The sequence below is a fragment of the Achroia grisella genome, unplaced genomic scaffold, assembly GCF_030625045.1.
Source record: "Achroia grisella isolate CSIRO2021 unplaced genomic scaffold, CSIRO_AGI_Agris_v1 utg503, whole genome shotgun sequence".
NCBI classification, from domain to species: Eukaryota; Metazoa; Arthropoda; class Insecta; order Lepidoptera; family Pyralidae; genus Achroia; species Achroia grisella.
The window spans coordinates 708,189-727,830 of NW_026712898.1; the positions used below are offsets into that span (position 1 = coordinate 708,189).

A 19,642-nucleotide genomic window follows, 5' to 3' on the forward strand; every position below is an offset into this window, starting at 1 on the left:
TTTCACTCGTGCGTTATACTTTAGTAAAAGGAATTATATATCACTTGCACTTGCCCGCGGCTTCATCCGCGTGAACTTTATAGCCTACATGTTATTCTGATGCATAAGCTACATTACTATAAAGTTTCATCAAAATCCGTTCATTAGTTTTTGCGTGAAAGAGTAACAAACATCCATACTCAAAAACCTTCGCGTTTATAATATCAATAAGCTTCAAAATTGTCATTGTTTTATTTCTTTTTAAGTATACCTTATAACCAATATCCCATGATATTGCTCGCGTGTAATAACAGCCAACATATAAGCGACTTGTACATCGAAGATATCGAGGATTTTGGCTTTGTATTTTTTATCGTACATTTATTTAGGGACTTCTATCATAACATTATAATGCTAGTCCCACTGTACCTTGTTTACCTTAGTTTTATAGCGTATCCGTCAGGTAGGAGTTGGCCTTCAGCCGCTCCATAAGTCCTTCCTTGGTTTGGAGTGCCATCTGCACTCGCCCCCTATCGTCCGGTGAGGCTGTAAAGGCCAGCTGCGGCAAGCAGCATTAGAGTAGTCCGAAAAAAAAATTGTATAGTCTACTATAGTATATAATGAAAATTGTCTGATATAAGTAGAATCAACTTCTAGCAATGCTATTTCCGAACCGATACGATATTGAAACCTTCAAGAACAGCTTATTCCTTCTTAAAAGGCCGACAACGCTCTTGCAATTCCCCTGGTGTTACGGGTGCTCATAGGCGGCAGTAATCATTTACCATCAGGTTATTAGGCACTTTGATTTAAAAAGAAAAAGTATAATCCATCACATTTAAAATAAGTATTGTTGCTAAGTAACAGTTTGTATCTAACGTGCAACTGCGATCAGAACCAAAGTAAATTATATTTACTGCTATATATGTAACCCACTCAATATCTCTATCACAGGTGAGCCACAAGCTCGTTTGTCCTACACTAAAAAGAAGGCATGATCTTGTCAAATAAATCTTATTTTTATTATTACCTTGAGGTATTTCATAAAATATATTAAGGTCATAAATATGCATAATTCATACATATCTAAATATAGGATTACGTATAGTGATTTAACAATAGCAAGGACGGACAGATGACATTGAATGTTATATTATATAATAATATTTCATAATAAGGACTATATATATTATTATATAGATAATATTATATAGATATAAGACATATAAATTAAATAGTTGGTTACTCGACAAATGTTTTTACTCCGTAAACGAGTTTTTAAATTAATAATAGTGTAATAATAATAATATGTATTTATAATTCTCTGATGACAATTGATTTAATAATTAAATAATATTTAATATTTTGCATGCCTAATGAGGCAAAACATAATGGGACATTATATTACAATAACAACCAATGTAAACCTATGTTTAGTGCAAATAAATTTGATTTGATTTGATTTGATTTGATTTGATATAAACTAGCTGTGTCCACGGTTTTACACGCATGAAATTCATAGCTCGTGTGTTATTCTGATGTAGAAGCTATATTATATTAGGTTCATTAAAATATATTCAGTAGTGTTTGCGTGAAAGATTGACAAACATAGATCCATTTATTTACAGTCACAAACGTCTACGTTTATAACATTAGTAAGGTTGTAAGTAAACCCTGGTCAATTAGATAGCGCTGTAAGCGCGATAAGCGCTATCTAATACGAAACTTGTGTTAGAAACGATAGAAATACCATCTGTAATCACAACTCATAAATAACCGTAGATTAGCGTGATCTCCAATCACAATTATTTAATTATGCTTACAAGGAGATCCCGGCCACGGAAATAGAAATAGAAATAGAAATAGAAATAATCTTTATTCAAATAAACTTAATATAAGCACTTTTGAATAGTCAAGTTTTTTTATTCTACCGCTTATTCGGAATGCAGTCATCACAAGAGGAATAAGCAAGAAACTTGTGTGTTGCTCTTTTAAATAAATATTGAATTACTTATATTTAATTAACAACAAGGATTAGGCATGCGACAATCAACATAGAAACCGCTACGCACTTAATCTCTGTTCAATCAGATAACATTGTCAGCGCTATGAATTTACGACGGTTTAAGGAAATATATAAATAAGAATATGTGATTGTTGATATATAAAACTACGTAAAACATCTTGGTTAATGAAATATTTTTTTTATTTTTTTTTAAACTTAAAAACATCTCATCTCCCCTCTTAAGGAGAGGAGATGGCAACTTACCCCCGGCAGAAGCACAGTCGGCCGGGGTTCAGGGCGCGAGGAAGAGAAACCGGCGTATTACTATTATTAATTCCACAGTTTCACAATAAATATATCGGTTATTTTATAGTGATATATCACCAAGTCACATGCTTACACAATTGTATTATTTTATTTAATTATTAAATATTTTTAAATATAGTATTTTTATAGTAATAGTATTTTTAAATATTGTTGTTCAAAATCTTGTTCAAAAAGCGGCCTTGTCGCGCGCGCGCATTGTGTTGTGAATTAAAATAAATTAGAACTGTGTTAAACCTACTGTGAAACTGGAAAGCTAGCGAAGATACCTTCGAGACCCTGAAGCCCAAGAAATCCGCAGAACCATACAGGTACATGACAGACGTTTCCACATATTTTTCCCTATATATACATAGTACTTTCCCTAACTTTTGGTAGCAGAGAGTATTTTCCCTAACAATTGTTTATAGGACTGTTTAAAAATTTTCTAACTATTGAACAAGTATCTAATACAGTGAATTTCTGTAGTTCAATGTAGCTAAATTTCCTTAATTCCAGTTGATGTAATGAAGAATGCAATAATTTTGGGATCACTCCAGTGGGCGATATAATAATAAGGATAATTACAACGGAAGTTATTAGTTTATTATTATTATTATTATTATGAAACCATCTATCCATCTATACTCATAAACTTTCGCGTCTAGAACATTAGTAAGATTATACTTAGGGAACAAAATAACATCAAATAAATTGTGAATTGTTTAAAATTTAATTTTAAGTTTCTGTATATGAAATAACCTATCTACTAGTATAATAGTAATAGCTGTACTAATTATAATCGTTAGTTTTAAATACACTTGCTCTAATATCAAATCTACAATAGCCAATGTAATTAATAGACATCTAAGGAAAATATTTTATACATATATAACCTACATACAAACATTATTTTTAGTCGAAAGATTTATATCACATCTAGAGTTGCACAGGTACCAATACCAATCTAATATTCTTCTGAGATACTAGACAAATGACCATCGACATGAGTTAGACTAAGACAGCAGATGTTGCTGTGCCGTTCTTTCACATGAGAACGATAGCAATCGATTGTCTATTGAAAGATGTTTGCTACTTGTATAATTTCATGAGACAACTCTATCGCAGCATAGATAATAGACAAGATATCAATTTGTCTATTAAGACCTTTCTGTGTATGACGTAATAATCTACAGTTCTCATATCGACCTTGGGCAATTAAAAAAAATGTATTCCCAAACAAACAGTGACCATTGACCGCTAGAGAAAGTAAACAGACTGTTATGCGACGTGCGTGCGGCCTTGCCGAGGCCGTGACACGGCTCCCACAAACAAAAAGCAACGTTATGTCATTACCGAGTGAGTCCATTTCAGCGCGTTGACCAAATTGTGTGAACGAAAAAAAAATGATCAGCGCTCGCCTTGAAAACTGCACCGTACCACGTTGCTGGTAGAGTGGAGTTCGGTGTATTTAATTTGGACATCGTATCTACTGTAGTTACGGCAGGCAGTAACGTCGTGTCGCAGTGAAAGTGAACGGTGACGCGTGGTACGCGGAAGCGTATCGCAGTAGCTAAGGTGAAGGTATGATAATGTGATTAGTATTTGCTCGAATGTTACTGACACTGGTATTACTGGATACAGTCTATTTATAGGTGTGTCCACTGTACCAGTTGGACAGGGTTGTGGCCGCGATGACAGCAGATGAAAGCTGTTATACAGGTGTTGCGCTGCATCATGTAACATATGAGTGGAATATGAAATCTTTTTCTAATATTAACTCGCAGCAATCCTTACACATAATCCAATAAGAATTATTAAATGATTTAGCCTGTATATAATGAATGGAATGAGAGTGATAAAGTTATCGACGAGGGAAACAAATGACACTACAACATCGCAAAGGATCTCTGGACATAAAATCCCAGACCAAACTGCTTGGTATATTGTAGTAATATCCTCCTCTTATGGCAATATTTAAAGATTTTTCCATTCTATTTATATAAATAGAATGGAAAAAACTAAATCATAAAGCATTTAAATTTTTGTCCATCATTTGTACACGCAATCGTTTGAACTAAAACATCTGGCAAAAATCTTGAAGAATAATTTGTCCAAAATTTCGATTGTTCTCCCGTTTAAAGTATGTGACTAAATGAGAAGTTCTTGCAAATGTCAATTATGAACTTTTTATAAGATCTATCAATCGTAGGACAGCGGCAAAATGGTACAATGGAACCTCCATTTAATGTATGTGAATTCAATTCATTATTGTCACACACTTTTATCCGTTGAGAGCGTAATTACGCTAGTCATGGATTCTCGTTACTAAATAGTAAAGTTCAAGAATCTCATGAAGCACTGAAAGCGAATGTTGATAAACAAACAGATTAATTAGAAAACAGACGCTGTTAATCAGCAATATCTTCAGACATAACATTCTATTAACGATCTCGTTAATGGAAAAGTGCAAATGTATGCGATTTGTCATAAACTTTCGAATAGCCACGTAATCTACTTGTATAAGCTTATGTCAATCTCACATATTTTGCAATTTTCATCGCTAATTTGGTAGAAGGCTCGTATATTATTGTGAGCAAGGGTTGCCAGCCTAAAACTTTTTCCTCGTTCTTAAAAATCTTGGATTCATCTCCATCTCAGCATGGATTATCTAGTCGTTCTCAAAGCTAAAAACATTATTTATTTATACTTTAATTTGTTGAATTGTATATTTAGATATTTCAACAATCTACCGTTACTTGCGGTAGTGTAATCCACTCACTAGCTATGCCGCTCTGTGTTGGATTGACTGGTAAAGATCTCTTTTAGAGATAAATCTGCCTTTGCTCACATTGTCTATAATTAAGATTGTTACTGTATTTCAAAGTGCAATAAAGAATATATATAAAACACGTTAAGCCTATCACCATGTTCAATCTTCTGCTTCCCGCATCCAGCAACTTCTGTTTGGATTCACGCTTCACAAAAATTTGAAGCATCATAACGTATGCTTGATACGTACCTCGTACCTCATACTCAAGCTAAAAACTCTGATACTACGATAATCCTCGTAATTCTATGAACAACAATGTAGGCTTGAATGTTACTTTCTAGGCTATCAGGCATATTACATTGACATAATACATCGGCTCTGCGAGCGGCAGTTTCACGAGTATGACGCGGCTTCGTTCCAAATCGGTACTCTCAATTTCGGCTACCACGGTCACGGGCACCTGATTTCGAGCTATTGTTTTATTCGCTGTTCTAAAATGTTGTTCCAACTTGACACCTACTAATGACGTATTTATGAACGATGGAATGCTTCGATCTAATGACGGAATAGGCAAAATAATAAGAATATCTAGGAACTGGTGGAAGTTGCGGGGACGTAAATGAAATAAGACTAAGTTCACGCATTGTGAATTCACCAGGAATTTATTTGATGATTTCTATGGAAATCAAATTGAAATGATAATTATTAGTAATGGAGTGAATATCGTTATTAAAATTGGCCTCGTTGGTTTAGTAGTTTAGCACAGTGCCTTAGTTCCAATGATCGAGAGTTCGATAACTTGCACAGTACAAACATTTGAATTGATGAGTATAATTGTTTGTATTGGTCTGGATGTTTTCTAATATTATGTATGTATTTACAAAAATACTTGAGTATATCTATAAGCTATCTGAGAAAACTATAGAATAGTGTTTAAACATTTGTTAATTGTTTTGCCCCTCCGATCGATCCCCCGTCCAATTCAATGGGGATTGATGTTACGACGGCCTGAGCCGAGGTTCGAACCCCTAGTGATGCCCTCAGAGTAAAGCCGTATCCGTCAGGCAGGAGTTGGCCTTCAGCCGCTCCAAAAGTCCTTCCGCGGGTTTGGACTGCCATCTGCACTCGCCTCCTATCGTCCGGTGAAGCTGTAAAAGCCAGCTGCGGCCAACAGCATTAGAGTAGTCCGAAAAATTAATTGTTTTTCTAATCCAAATAATATATACAAAGTAGGTATACAAATGCAACGAATAAGACAAAAAAACCTATTTAAATGTCAACCTTCGACGAAAAACTGCATTGTGCAATGGAATGGAATCTAATAAGGAAGGAAACTCAGTCGGAACTTTCAGCGATGCGTAAATAACACCAAAAAACCAGCCGGAATCGAATTGCAACCTTGCTCTGATACGAATCAAGGGCGAGCCCTTTATCAATAGATAAAAACTATGATAACAAAGTAAAGTAAACCACACAAGGTCTCGACAGACAGTGGGTAAAGGTTACAGATGGACATTGCTGTGACAACAAATAATGATTTGTAGCCAACATTGTGACATTCTATTGGTCGCGATATACTTATTTAACACCTGGCGAAAAAGGGACTGTTTAAGTCAGACTGCAACATCGTAGTTCCTAAACGAATGGACCGATTTTGATGCGGTTTCTTTTGCTTGAAAAGTGACGTGATTGAGATGGTTTTTAGCAACAATTTGTTAAACTTTTATTTAATAGTATGTTTATCATGCTAGGATCGTTTTGGATATATACAATAATAACATAACTTTGGCACGTAGCTTTTAAACGAATGTGCTGATTTTGATGGGGCTCTGTTTTATTTGAAAGCTGACGTGGTCAAGATTATTAGTTCCTTTTATTAATAGATTACTTAATATATTTATAATTCGTCGTCATGGTAGGGTCGTCTATGGTTTATAACAATATAACTGCCTTCTTCATCTAGTGGTTCACTACCCAAACACAACCAAAAGTTCAGATCAAATCAATTTATAAATCACCATGACTTCACCACTTATTTTTGGAATAAAACAACTTATTTCCATCGTGAACATAAGTGTCGGCATTCAATCCTAAAAAGGTAATAAACATACAAACAATACTTTCGCATTAATAATATCATTAAGGAAGCATGGTTCAAGATACAACGTATATATCTTTTTTTTTTCAAAACAGCAACACTAAAGTTTAAAAAAACAACACCAAAATCTTCCGCGTGACCTCGCTCGCAGCACGCTGCGATTATAAATGCATCAATTTCCTTACTAACTTTAAGGAAACCACTAACTTAAAGCGTATATATAAGAACATACTCTATGAAAAATATCATCTAAAATCCTCCTTCCGTTTTTACGTGAGGCCTTAACACAATAAGACAGATTCATTATTCTCTTACCGATATAACTAAAAAATTTTAAGGAGAAAAGCCGGCTCCAAAAGCACCAAAAATGAATAAAATTTATACCCACTAGTAAGGTAAGGTTAAAGAAAAATGTTAGGTTGAATTACAAATGTAAATTGTAAAATTAAACGCTGAAAATAAGAGTTCATATCCAGAATTGATTTGTGTATGGAAATACAAATTAAAAATGACTCGAATAAACATAAGACCAATTTGAAAGTATAGACTTTCAAGTAAAAAAATATAGATCGGCTACCTGACCTCACCTCATTCTCATCCTGTTACGCAACTGTTAGCGTAAGCGGGTGCACTCCATCATCCTTCCAACCGTTAGTTTGTTTACCATCCAATTACATTTTTTTATAAAATAGCAACACTGTTAAAAAAATAACACCAAAATCCAAATCTTCCGCGTAACCTCGCTCGAAGCACGCTGCGATTATAAATGCATTAATTTCCTTGTGAATTTTAAGGAAACCGCGAACTCGCAATCGTTATAAAGGAAGTACAGTACAATAAAAGATGCATTAACAAAATTAGTGTGGCCTTCAAACTCCGCATATGGGCAATTAAATATTTTGGAAAAAACCGTTCAAGAATAATTTTTGCACCATTAGGTGTTCAATAGCAGTTTGTAATTTTTTTCATATAACTATAGATAATTATTATTTTTTTCTTATATCTGATATACAAGATGATAAACTAGTCATTACCATCGCCTTTTACGACTAAAAGGCTGAACTGGTCTTAATAAAAGGCGTAAAGAACGATTACTAGGACGAACATAATCTTTATATATAAAAATTACGTGTCACGTTGTTTGTCCGTGATGGAGTCCTAAACTACTGAATCGATTGCAAATTTGATTTGCACATTATGTGCAATTTGATGCAACTTGAAAGATAGGGTAGCTTACATCTCAATTTATAGTCGCTATATTATTTTATTCAAGAACCTTAGCCACAGCAACGAGTGGCCGGGTCGGCGAGTAATAATTTATCTATATAAATACTTTTATTCAAATACATACATAATGTTATTAGATGAGAACTAGAGGAGCAGAAATGCTCATGCATAAAAATCTGTTTCCAAAAACCGAAGCAGATACTACACCGGTAGACCACCGAGCTCGTAGTATTTGAATATTTATACTTTTACATTATCCAATGGGAACATTATCTAGATATACATATGTATGTCCGTTGCGTCATTCAATTTCAAGTCAAATTCAACACAGTATCCCTTTTTATCAGAAGGTCTTTTAGGTTTCTCAATTCAGTTACTGTACACACCAAATTTTATTTAGATAAACATAATATGTCTTTCATGGGAATGGGCAATAAATTTTACAGTAAGATATGAAACGATATTCTGGATCTACCGTTTAATGAATTAAACAAAAATAATCTAAAAAAAACTCTGTAATAACGAAATAAATGCAAAAAGACTGAATACAAGTTTTAGTCCTAACAGGTCCTATGAATTAAGTTTGATTAAAAAAAATGAATTTGCAGTGCTGGCAACCGTCGCTGCACACAAATTTATAAACCGCGAAGTATGTCAGATTATACTACTTTTTAATTTTTCTCGTTTTGAATACATTATTAATATAGTTATCTACGTTGCATAGTCTTGTTATGTGATGATTATGATGATATACTATATATACTACGGCGAAGATGTTTATCCTTTAATGTAATAGACTTGGCCTCACATCAATGCAGAATCATTATTATCCATTTATCTGTATTTACTATCTGCTGTTCAGAGAGATTTATTCAATCATGTGCAACAAATGACGTGTGAATTTGAAAATAAATGTCCAGTACCTACAACACAAGCTGTGCTTAGCTTGAAACTATATTATTATATACTCTTTATTGACAGCAAAAACAAATGTACAAATAAAAGTAATAGGTACCTTTATGTGCCACAAAGGTGAATAGGCAACTCAGCATAATTCTACAGGTAAACCTGCAGCGCTGATATTCTGTTGGCTCCTATACCTAAATATAAATATTAAACTTAGAGCTCGTCCTATGAAAGTCGTGTGTAAATATAGTGTGAGATGAACTTCTTAGCATTCCATGAATTCACCGTGCGGGTGCAGGTCCATCGTGTGGCAGAGAGGCAGAAGCCCAAGAACTCCGAGACGTTTCTGGGACTTGCGACCCGGGTGTAGGCTTAAAGAACCCCTAAAGTACGTCAACACTCATCTTTCCCGCTCATGTTTCTCTCCCAGCCCAGATTTGGCTTAGGAGCCTTCTAAAATATAGGGTATACTATATCTAGTGTAGAACTTACTACCGTTCTAGATAGGCAAGTTCTTTTTGAGGATTGTAGAGATTTCGCTGGTATAGCTTTCTCTCACACTTCGACGGCTATTTTCTGTTAATTAGTATATTATATTGATTTGTTTTTATTACATGATCTTTCGATATATTTGGTTCCTATAGGACAGTGATGTTTGTGAATTATTTAAGTATTATTAATACAGTTAAATTGTTCACTGCACAGTAATTGTCTAATTCATGATGATGATATTAATCGCGTTCATTTAATCATAGATTCAATTATATAACAGTGTCCACATTATATAAATGTGTTAGTTTCTTATCAGTGTTAGTTAATATGTGATGCAATATGTTAACAGATTGATGACATTGATAACACTGCAGTATCATGCACATCAATCGTTCTTATAGATGTATATTGATATCAGTTTATATGCATTTACATCCAATTCCGGAGTATCACCTTCCTAAGTATATTCTGTATCTTCCTAAGTAGTTTATCTGCATATACTACAGCCTTATTTTCATATAAATCATAAAATATAAATTGTATTGTATATATATATAAATAGTATATGTAAATTATTATTTAGTTTTACTATGCCTTTTTTGTTTCTCTAGTCCATTCTTGCGATATCTACCACTTTCTACCTTCTCTCCTCTACCCAAAGGTTGTCTGGAAGAGATTGCTCACGCGATAAAACCGTCTTTTGTACCTTATTACTTATATCTGTTTGTTCTTTGTATTACACTTCTGGTGCAATAAAGAGTGAATAAATAAAAAAAATCGGATAAGATGCCACCTAAAATGAAGATAATTTTAAAATGCATATTGATAATTTTAAGATGCACTATGTTTATATGCATTTACGTCTAATTCCGGGAGATTACCTTTCTAAGTACATTCTCTTTGTTTATCTACATGTACTACAGTCTTCTTTGCTTATAAACCAAAAAATATTCTGATAAGGTGCCACCTAAAATTAAGACAAATTTTGAAAATGATAGACGTATAATAAATGATAAATAGTGATAATAGTGTTTATATGCATTTACGTCTATTTTATATTATTAACCGGATCTTAACACGAACTAATTTTATGGTAAATAAAGGTATTTATTTTATTGAAATTAAAAAACATCCCAATTTCAACACAGAGGATGTTTTAAAATTATCATCTACGCGGAATCCAGTTATAAATAAATTCAAGCAAAGTTCTGTAGCATCAATAGACAATAAGTGTAAGTATACCGTAAATGCTGTGTGTCGCGAACTTTCGTTGAATAATCTAGTGACGGTAGATAAAAAAACTGCTGTCACTTATCTACGTTGACATCGCTATTACTCCAGTCAGCTCGTGACCACGGCTAGTGCAACCTAGTCGAAACGTCGTCGTACCTTAAATACCTTTATTTGCCATAAAATTAGTTCGTGTTATGACTCTGTTAATAATATAAATAACATTTACATCCAATTCCGGGATATTCCTTTATTTACCTACATGTACTACAACTGGAACCTAAGTGGTCTTGGACAGTGCGGTTTCAGAGGAGCTTCCTCACGCGTACGAAGTCGCGTAGTTTGTGGAATGAACTTCCTGCCGAGGTTTTCTCACGAGGCGGTTCGCATGGGGTTTTTCAAGAAGGATATATGAAGGTTTCTTAAGGGTCGGCAACGCGCACGTGACCCGCCTGGTGCTTCAGGCGTCCATAGGCTACGGTAACCATTTACCATCAGATCAAACTACAACCTATAAAACATTCGTATCTTGCCACCTAAAGTTCAAATTTGAAAAATGATCACTCACAAACAAATGTGTTGTCGAGGTTTCAATATTACACCTGATACGATGTTCAACTTGTTTACTATATCATCAACGGCACTTAGTCTTTGTGTCGATTTGCGAACAACTTATGCTAATCTATTACGCAGTTGCGTAGGAAGATGCAACGTTCACAATTATGTATGTATGAGCAATATGTAAGCTCGAGCAACCGATGTCGACATCTACTGCATGTATTAAAGTTAATTTTACATAATTTGATGTAAGACTGATAAAAAATTATCTTCTTTATGTGCCGTCTCCTACCGGAGGTTGGCGATCATTCTGGCGATCTTAATTTTGTCCACCGCTGTTCTGAACAAGGATCTGGTGCTAGCCCCAAACCACTGCCTTAGATTCTTTAGCCATGAAGTGCGGCACCTGCCTGGTCTTCGGCGGCCCTGGATTTTTCCTTGGATAATGAATTGGAAAAGACCATATTGTATAAAAAATTACCATTTAGTTCCTTACCAGTTATTCTAAACTAGCTGTACTTCTTCTGCGACTTCGTCCGCGTGGTATTTAACTTTATTTTTCTAAGATAAAAGTAGCCTAAATTACTCCTTGTTACATCAGCTACCTGCCAAAAAAATCCCGTCAAAATTGGTCCAGCCATTTCAGAGATTAGCCGGAACAATCAAACAGGCAGACAAAAGTTGTAAAAAAAATGATATTTTGGTGTATGTACCGTATTTACATTCATATGCATGTAGTAAAAGACGGTTATTTCAATATTACAAACAGACACTCCATTTTTATTTATATGTATAAATTAGCCGTACTGATGGTAAATAAGATAAATAAATAAAAAAAATATGACTTACATAATATCTGAAAGTGTCCTATAAAATGCAAACAGCTTATGGATGTGACCGTCGCTTATAGGTGCCGATTTACAATTTAGCATACCGTCGCGGGTTCGATTCCTCGCACGGTACAAACATTTGTATTCTTTAGTATGATTGTTTGTGCTGGTCTGGGTGTTTTTTTATGTATATTATGTATGTATTTATCAAAATATCTATGTATGTATATCAGTGCTCTATCACCCATAACAAGCTCTGCTTTGCTTGGGACTAGATGACGCTGTAGGAACTGTCATAATAGACAACTTAAAATACATTGCTACTATTTCTTTGTACTAAAAATCGACTCCGAACCCTGTAATTTCACTGTCATATACCCTTTAAGCTAAAAAGCTTGCAAAGCAATCTGCTTAATCCTTACTAAAATTATAAATGCGAAAGTAACACTGTCTGTCTATCTCGCTTTCACGCTAAAACTCTCGATTTAAATGAAGAAAAACGCTAAATCAATCGATTTAAATGAAATTTGGTACACAGATAGTCTAGTCGAAAAAAAAGGGTTGTAAGGGGTTGAAAATCTCCCCTTTCAACCCTTTTTTTTCGAAGGGAAAAGGCTATGTATAAGTATCGACAATTTAAGACGAAATCGCGGGCACATCTAGTAGCAAATATAGGATAGACAGAGTTAGCCACGAAGACAATTCATTCGTAACTTTTATGTACAACATTTTAGTTAACAGGTAATATTTGTTAAATACATTAATAATTTAATCAATTAAGCAAGTCTGTGATTAGAGCGTGTGGTTCGTTCGGCGGTCGGGCGGCGACTGCGAACGCATGCGTCCCGACCGTCGACAAGCGGAAGCGAGCGCGCGCGCACCCGCGCAAGGCTACGCTCATGACCTCGCGTCGTCTTTGTCTACCGCTATCTAGCGTCTGTTTGCCCGCGAGGCCGAATGCATCATACCTTAGGCCGCGTGCTTCAAAACCAAATGATCATTGAAACCATAAATTTATCAATATAAACGTTTCTTTTTTAAGCGAGACCTTGTAGATAATTGTGATAACGTAGGTTAGGTTACGATTTATTTGAATTATAACTTTGACATTGTTATTCGACGTTGCTATTACCATTTTTCAGGTATGGCGCGATATAAGTGCACCAGCTGATTGTATGCCAGCGTACGAGCTGTCAGAGAGCTGTAAGTAACAGAATCAACAAACAAATTACGAATATACATTAAATTGCGGTAATGCCTCTCTTAGCTTTGCCTTGAGTTTCCATCGAAAGACAAAGCCGTTTTGCGGAGAGTTAGTCACAAGGTCATCTATTAAAATAAAATAAAAGTTTTAAATGGAACAAAACGAGACAATAATGTTTGAACATGAAGCCTGCAGTGGACGAAGTGCGGAGGCTTTTTATCCGCACTTCGAATGTAGACGACCTTGTCGTTGGTAACAATTCGGGGTGAACCGCTCATACAGCGTACAGTACGGGTATGAACAGCAACTCTATTTATGGCATACACAAAAGATGAAGAATTAACAAAGACTTCAAAATTATCAGTTTTTCTTCAGACTGTACTAAAGACTTGATGTATAGAAAGTTAGAAAAATCTGTTTCTAAGATTAGAGCACACGTCGTTAGAATCTACAGAATGTAACTCTGAATTTCAGTAAAAATACAAAATGTATCAATTTATTTAAACGTTTGAATTTGGCCACTAACAAAAGTAACAGCACTGCCTGCTGTATCACTATGACATAATTAATTGTTCTTGTACATCTATCTGTAAAAGAAATAAGTGGCTTACTAACAAAGATATGTATACATATCTAATAGTTTCCGTTTTGGAAATAATATAATCATCTGATTAACAAATGTCGACTAAGAGCGCAGTGATTTTTAATTCTCTATTGATAATGTTATCAGTAAACAAGCGAGCTCTTGTGAAATGCTTCCTTCAACTTGATGGATTGTAAATATAATCTCGAACTATCTAGCTGACACCTTGATATTGAAGAGAATGCTAGCATTGAATTGCCTTTTGTGTTTGTAAATACATATTCCAACCAATACGTCATCTCAATAAACTACTGTGTTATTTTGTTTTGAAGGTTACACTTCGTTTACCCATATACAGTTACAAAATAATGGGATTGTAGTCGCATTAGAATATTGGATATAATAAAGGTGATTAGCATTATTCCCATTCTAGCGAAAGTGGTTTTAAACTTGACCTATCCTAATGTGTCTCTAATTGTTGCTGCCTACTGGAAAAATCTGCCTCCACTTAAAGTAGATCAAAGAATGCAAGTTATTGCTGGCAGGTTGTCCACCATTTTTTTTTATAAATATTGTATTATTTTGATGCCTCTTCTTTTATATCATTTTGACCTGTTTGTGTGCCATCTTGGGAATTATTATTCCCAATAAAAATCCCAATATTCCCAATATAATCATTGTATAGGTATGGTATTACCATACCTATACAATGATTATAGTTTTTTTAATAAATCGTTGTTGTATTCCCGCTTCATTCAAGGAAATCGTGTAATTTTCCCGAGATGGGTTGATTGTCTTGTTGTTCAAGCACCAAAACTAACATAGGCCATTGTAACCATTGAAACCTTGGCCAATATTATAATAGCCTCATCCTATGTAAAAAGACTCATGCTCTAAAGTCCAATATTAATGGATAATTACTGTAATACGTCATACAAATATGTCCTCTGTTAATAAAAGTTGGTAGGTATGTATATTATCTATAAAGTTGTTGTTAAAAAAAGATCGCATTCATTTAACTCGAATAAGACAAAGATTTTATTGTCTACAACATTGTTGCATCTTAATAAACAACGCAATGCTATTATATTATATCTGAATGTAATAACTCAGGCTTCTTTGATAGCCACCTTCGACAATCAATTACTATCGAGGCTCTGCGACCGTCAAGGTGAACGACTGCCGAAAACAACCTACTGATAAATGGATCAAGCCGACGAGGAAGTATCGTGCTCGATTCGTCCTAGCCAGCCCTTGTTGCGCACACGCAGGCATGTGTGTAATAAACACATACGCGCGACGCACACACGTTAAAGAAAATGACCATGAGATAACTGACATCACAACAAGGTCCCGCCAATTGGTATGGTTAGCAACGCCACGGCAATTGGATTGTTTGTTATTTGATTGTTGGTAATTAAAGGGTTTTCTTCATTGTCTTCACAAATATCAGTATTCTAAATTTCTTTATTGTTACGAACATTTTCTAGATTTGTTGCTAATCGAATCTCATTACAATTCTTGTGTTGTTATCAAAATTTAGTTTCTATCGTCATTAGTTCTCAAGATTTAATCAAATTTGTAGTAGTAGTGAGTATGGTATCATCAAAGATCTATTTTCTTTTTACGTAAACTTAATTTACTTATCTTTGAATTCTTTAGAATTTCAGTTCCTTACTTTGTGTTGTGATAATGGTGGTAAAATTAAGTTGTAGAAAGAATAATTGATCGTTAACTTTGTCAGTTTGTGACAGTAACGTACAATGTTGTAACCAAATACAAATGTTTGCATCATGTGATGACCCGAACAGACGACAAAACGATAAGCCAGTGAAGCCGTCATGTCATTGCATCCATTGACTATCGGAGAATTGCATTAACAAAGCTTAAAGAAATTATTTTCTGTGATGTAAGGGCTGCAGTCTAAGAAACAGTCTGGTACAGAATTGCGTTAACAAAGCTTAAAGAAATTATTTTCTGTGATGTAAGGGATGCACTCTAAGGGACAGTCTGGTACAGAATTGCGTTAACAAAGCTTAAAGAAATTATTTTTTGTGATGTAAGGGCTGCAGTCTAAGGGACAGTCTGGTACAGAATTGTATTAACAAAGCTTAAAGAAATTTTCTGTGATGTAAGGGATGCACTCTAAGGGACATTGTCGTGCTGTCTGTACCGGCACGTGCATCACGCATGCTGTGTAACATACAGTAATGACAGTGTTTGCTACGACAGCCGATGGCCTTCGAGCCGCGACGGCATCGCCGCCGGTTCCAATGAATATTTTTAACTTAGGGCCCACGCAACAAGCTCCCAAATGGATTTTGATTCGTGCATAATGCTGGCCAACATTTTTTTAGCGCAAATCGAGTTGGCGTCTAATTGGGATAGGAATGTAGCGTTACAAGCAGTGTGGGATTTACGAAAGCTGTTTCGTCTATCACAGCTGGATCTAATTAAATGCTGTGAATTGTCAAGTACATTATCATTGTATCTAGGAGTGTAGGCTATGGAAGATATGCAACATTATTATCTGTCAAATAAGAAAAACTATTTTACATATTTTTGAATAATTCTAGTTGAGTTGAGAAAACTTTTACTATCATCACAAGATAAAGTCGCAAGACATTTGCGTGTTGCTCTTTTAAATAAATGTTGTTCTACTTTATATTACTAATATTTTGTGTGAATACAAACTGCTAAAGAGCAAAATACGTAGAAGTAAATAAACAGTTAATTGAGCAACAAAATAAATCAGAGAAAACTAGAGAAGTCGCGGATGGAGGCCAGTTTATTAAGAATTACAAATAACATCTTCAAACTACTTCACAAAAATTTTTAACCTACAAATAACTATATCATACCTATAAATATATTGTATAATCATCAAAGTTCAAAGCGAGTATAATTCTGTAATCATGACGTTAAAAAAACGGCGACTATCAACAATAATGTATATAAAATCAACATATTAAAATTCAAGGCAACCTTAGGGCGCCGCAGGGCTGCGTAAACAAGGAAACGCTGCCGTACGCCGTATTAGTACACGGCTGGCTGGGTAATTAATGTAGTTAACACTACCAACCAACTGTGGAAATGTTTCAATTGTTATCTAATTTGTTATCTAAACTAACACAAATAATTATATTTGATTTTAAACAAAACCCGCATTTAAAAACAAATCGTATTTATTTACGACCTACCTCGATATTGCACGCTCTGGAGTGAAAATACAAACACTTATTTTTATAAGCTCCTTGAAAGCAGAATTTGAGTAGCCACGTCCTCGCTATTTTAATACGAGCGACGAAACTCCTATACTTAAAACGGTATATTTGAACTTACATTAAGTTAGGATTGGCAGTTAACAAAAAGAAGCAACCGGTGACTGAAAACTACAAAAACGTTGGTCGGCCTCTGAACGTAGAGCCCACCTCTCTTCTAGACTCTCCATACGGACGTCATGCACGTAGTCACATCACAATTAATATATAAACCGAAGAGATTTCCATATTATAATAGACCATATAAAAATCCGTTGCGAGATTTAAAAGTTATACATGTATATAGGCAACGGTTTCTATAAGTGTTAAGTATTTTTTAAATTGTTTGTGTACGATCAATTACAAACAATAAATCAATTTCCCTTCTTTCTAATATTAATTTAGGAGAAAGGTTTTTGTCGTCTGTACTATCAGCAAGTGCAGATTGCACAGTGTCATTATAAAATTGTGAAGTGTCGACGCTGGCGCAGCGTGCGAGCGGCGACAACCAAGTCTTGTCCGAGACATTTTTATGAGTCACAAACTCTGACCGTAAACTAGACTTGCTTGTTACTATATCTATGTACATATATGGTCACAATTAGGACCTGTACTTTAACTTTTTAACTTTTTTCTGACCACGTTAACATGTAAGGCCTATATCACTCATGTATTGCCATTTCAGAGACAAGATTTTGTGCCTCTTCTCCTATAGTTTCATTGCCTCCTGTAGTTACAGCTTCATAGCTAAACACACACAGCTAAATACAATATGTTCATCCCATGTCTATTACGCTCCTATTTATTTATTTTTACTAATAAATGTACGTTCCATAGTACCCAGTGTCTATGATTTTATGGACATTTGTTGTAAGAATAAGTCAGTGAAACATTTTCGTCCAAATATCCGGACTAAAAATAACACATCCGTCATTTTTCCATACGCTAGATGCGCAAGCGCATGCCTATGTACGAGTCAATAACTTCGCCGTTCTTGCGGAAAAAACATAAACCCACATAATGTTAATGCCCAGAGCGAAAACTTTCAACAAATATAAATCTATTTTCATTTTCTCACAAAAAAACATATAGGTTAGAATTCAAAATCGTCTTGGGAATAGGTTTATGTATCCACAGGTATTGTTTAAAAATTCTTTTACAAATATAATATAAATTCAAATTAATTTTAAAATATCTTTATTCATGTAAGACTCTTATGATATGTCAAATCTACCGTCCGTAACAATAATATCTCACTCAGGACAATTCACACAGTGCCATCTAGTTCTAAGCTAAGCAGTGCTTGTGTTATGGGTACTAACTAGACAACTGATAGAAATAGATATTATTACAAATACATACATATAAATAATATTCATAAACAATCACAATCATAAAAATGTTTGTACCGTGCGAAGAATCGAACACGTAACAGATACTAAAGTAGGTAGAGAGAAGCCCAGGCTTCTTATTGTCAGGAACTGGCGTGGATGTGAAACGGGTTATGAATTTGAATAAAGCAAGAATTGTAATTAAGGATAGAAGGTAATGGCTCACCGCCTACGCTGTAAGGGATCTGGCATGAGATAGATAGATATTTTGATTTCATTTTAGTTCGTTGCCACAAAAAGCCCACATGCAATTCCATTCATCCATTAACAGCTATGACAAACGTTTAACAAATTCAAATTTAACACCATTTTCTGCGTTCTACGCATCAACTCGTCTTTATACTGCCGTGGTGCACTCGCGGAAGCACATCAACCTACATTCGGGTAATAATGTGGAAATATTCAAAACTATAGTATGGGCTTTGTTTCTATTTTGGTGAGGGATCAGTCATCATTCGTTGCACTGTTCCGGATTGGAGTGGCGCCAAAACTTTACAAAGGATGCATAGAGCTGGACATTTGAACGGATCGTTATAAGGGCAGAGAAAGACTGAAAAAGAGATGGATGATGAAAGATAATATGAATAATAAATTGACTGCGAACGATGTCGAATTGAAGAGAAAAATATTACACCGACCGCAAATGGGACGGGATAAAGAAGTAGCAGATGATAATATAATGATGCATAGGGCTGGACATTTTTTTATGGATGATAATGTAAAGGTACACCCGCCTGTGTATACGCTAACGGGATGTGGAGGCCAGTGGAGAATGATATGACGAACAAAAAGTCAGCTCAGTA

The 19,642-nt window shown here is 34.8% G+C and overlaps 2 protein-coding genes across 3 annotated transcripts in view; one reads left to right on the plus strand and one right to left on the minus strand.

The window, feature by feature from the left end:
• LOC131846178 (ecdysone-induced protein 74EF) overlaps positions 1-19,642 on the plus strand; it is a 276,899-nt gene that overhangs the window by 66,985 nt on the left and 190,272 nt on the right. For both annotated transcript variants that reach the window (XM_059195419.1, XM_059195420.1), the window contains exon 3: positions 13,544-13,604. The gene's annotated coding sequence lies outside the window, so the exon portion shown is untranslated. The remainder of the gene's footprint in view (positions 1-13,543; positions 13,605-19,642) is intronic.
• LOC131846179 (U7 snRNA-associated Sm-like protein LSm11) overlaps positions 1-19,642 on the minus strand; it is a 39,820-nt gene that overhangs the window by 11,382 nt on the left and 8,796 nt on the right. The gene's annotated exons all lie outside the window — the stretch shown is intronic.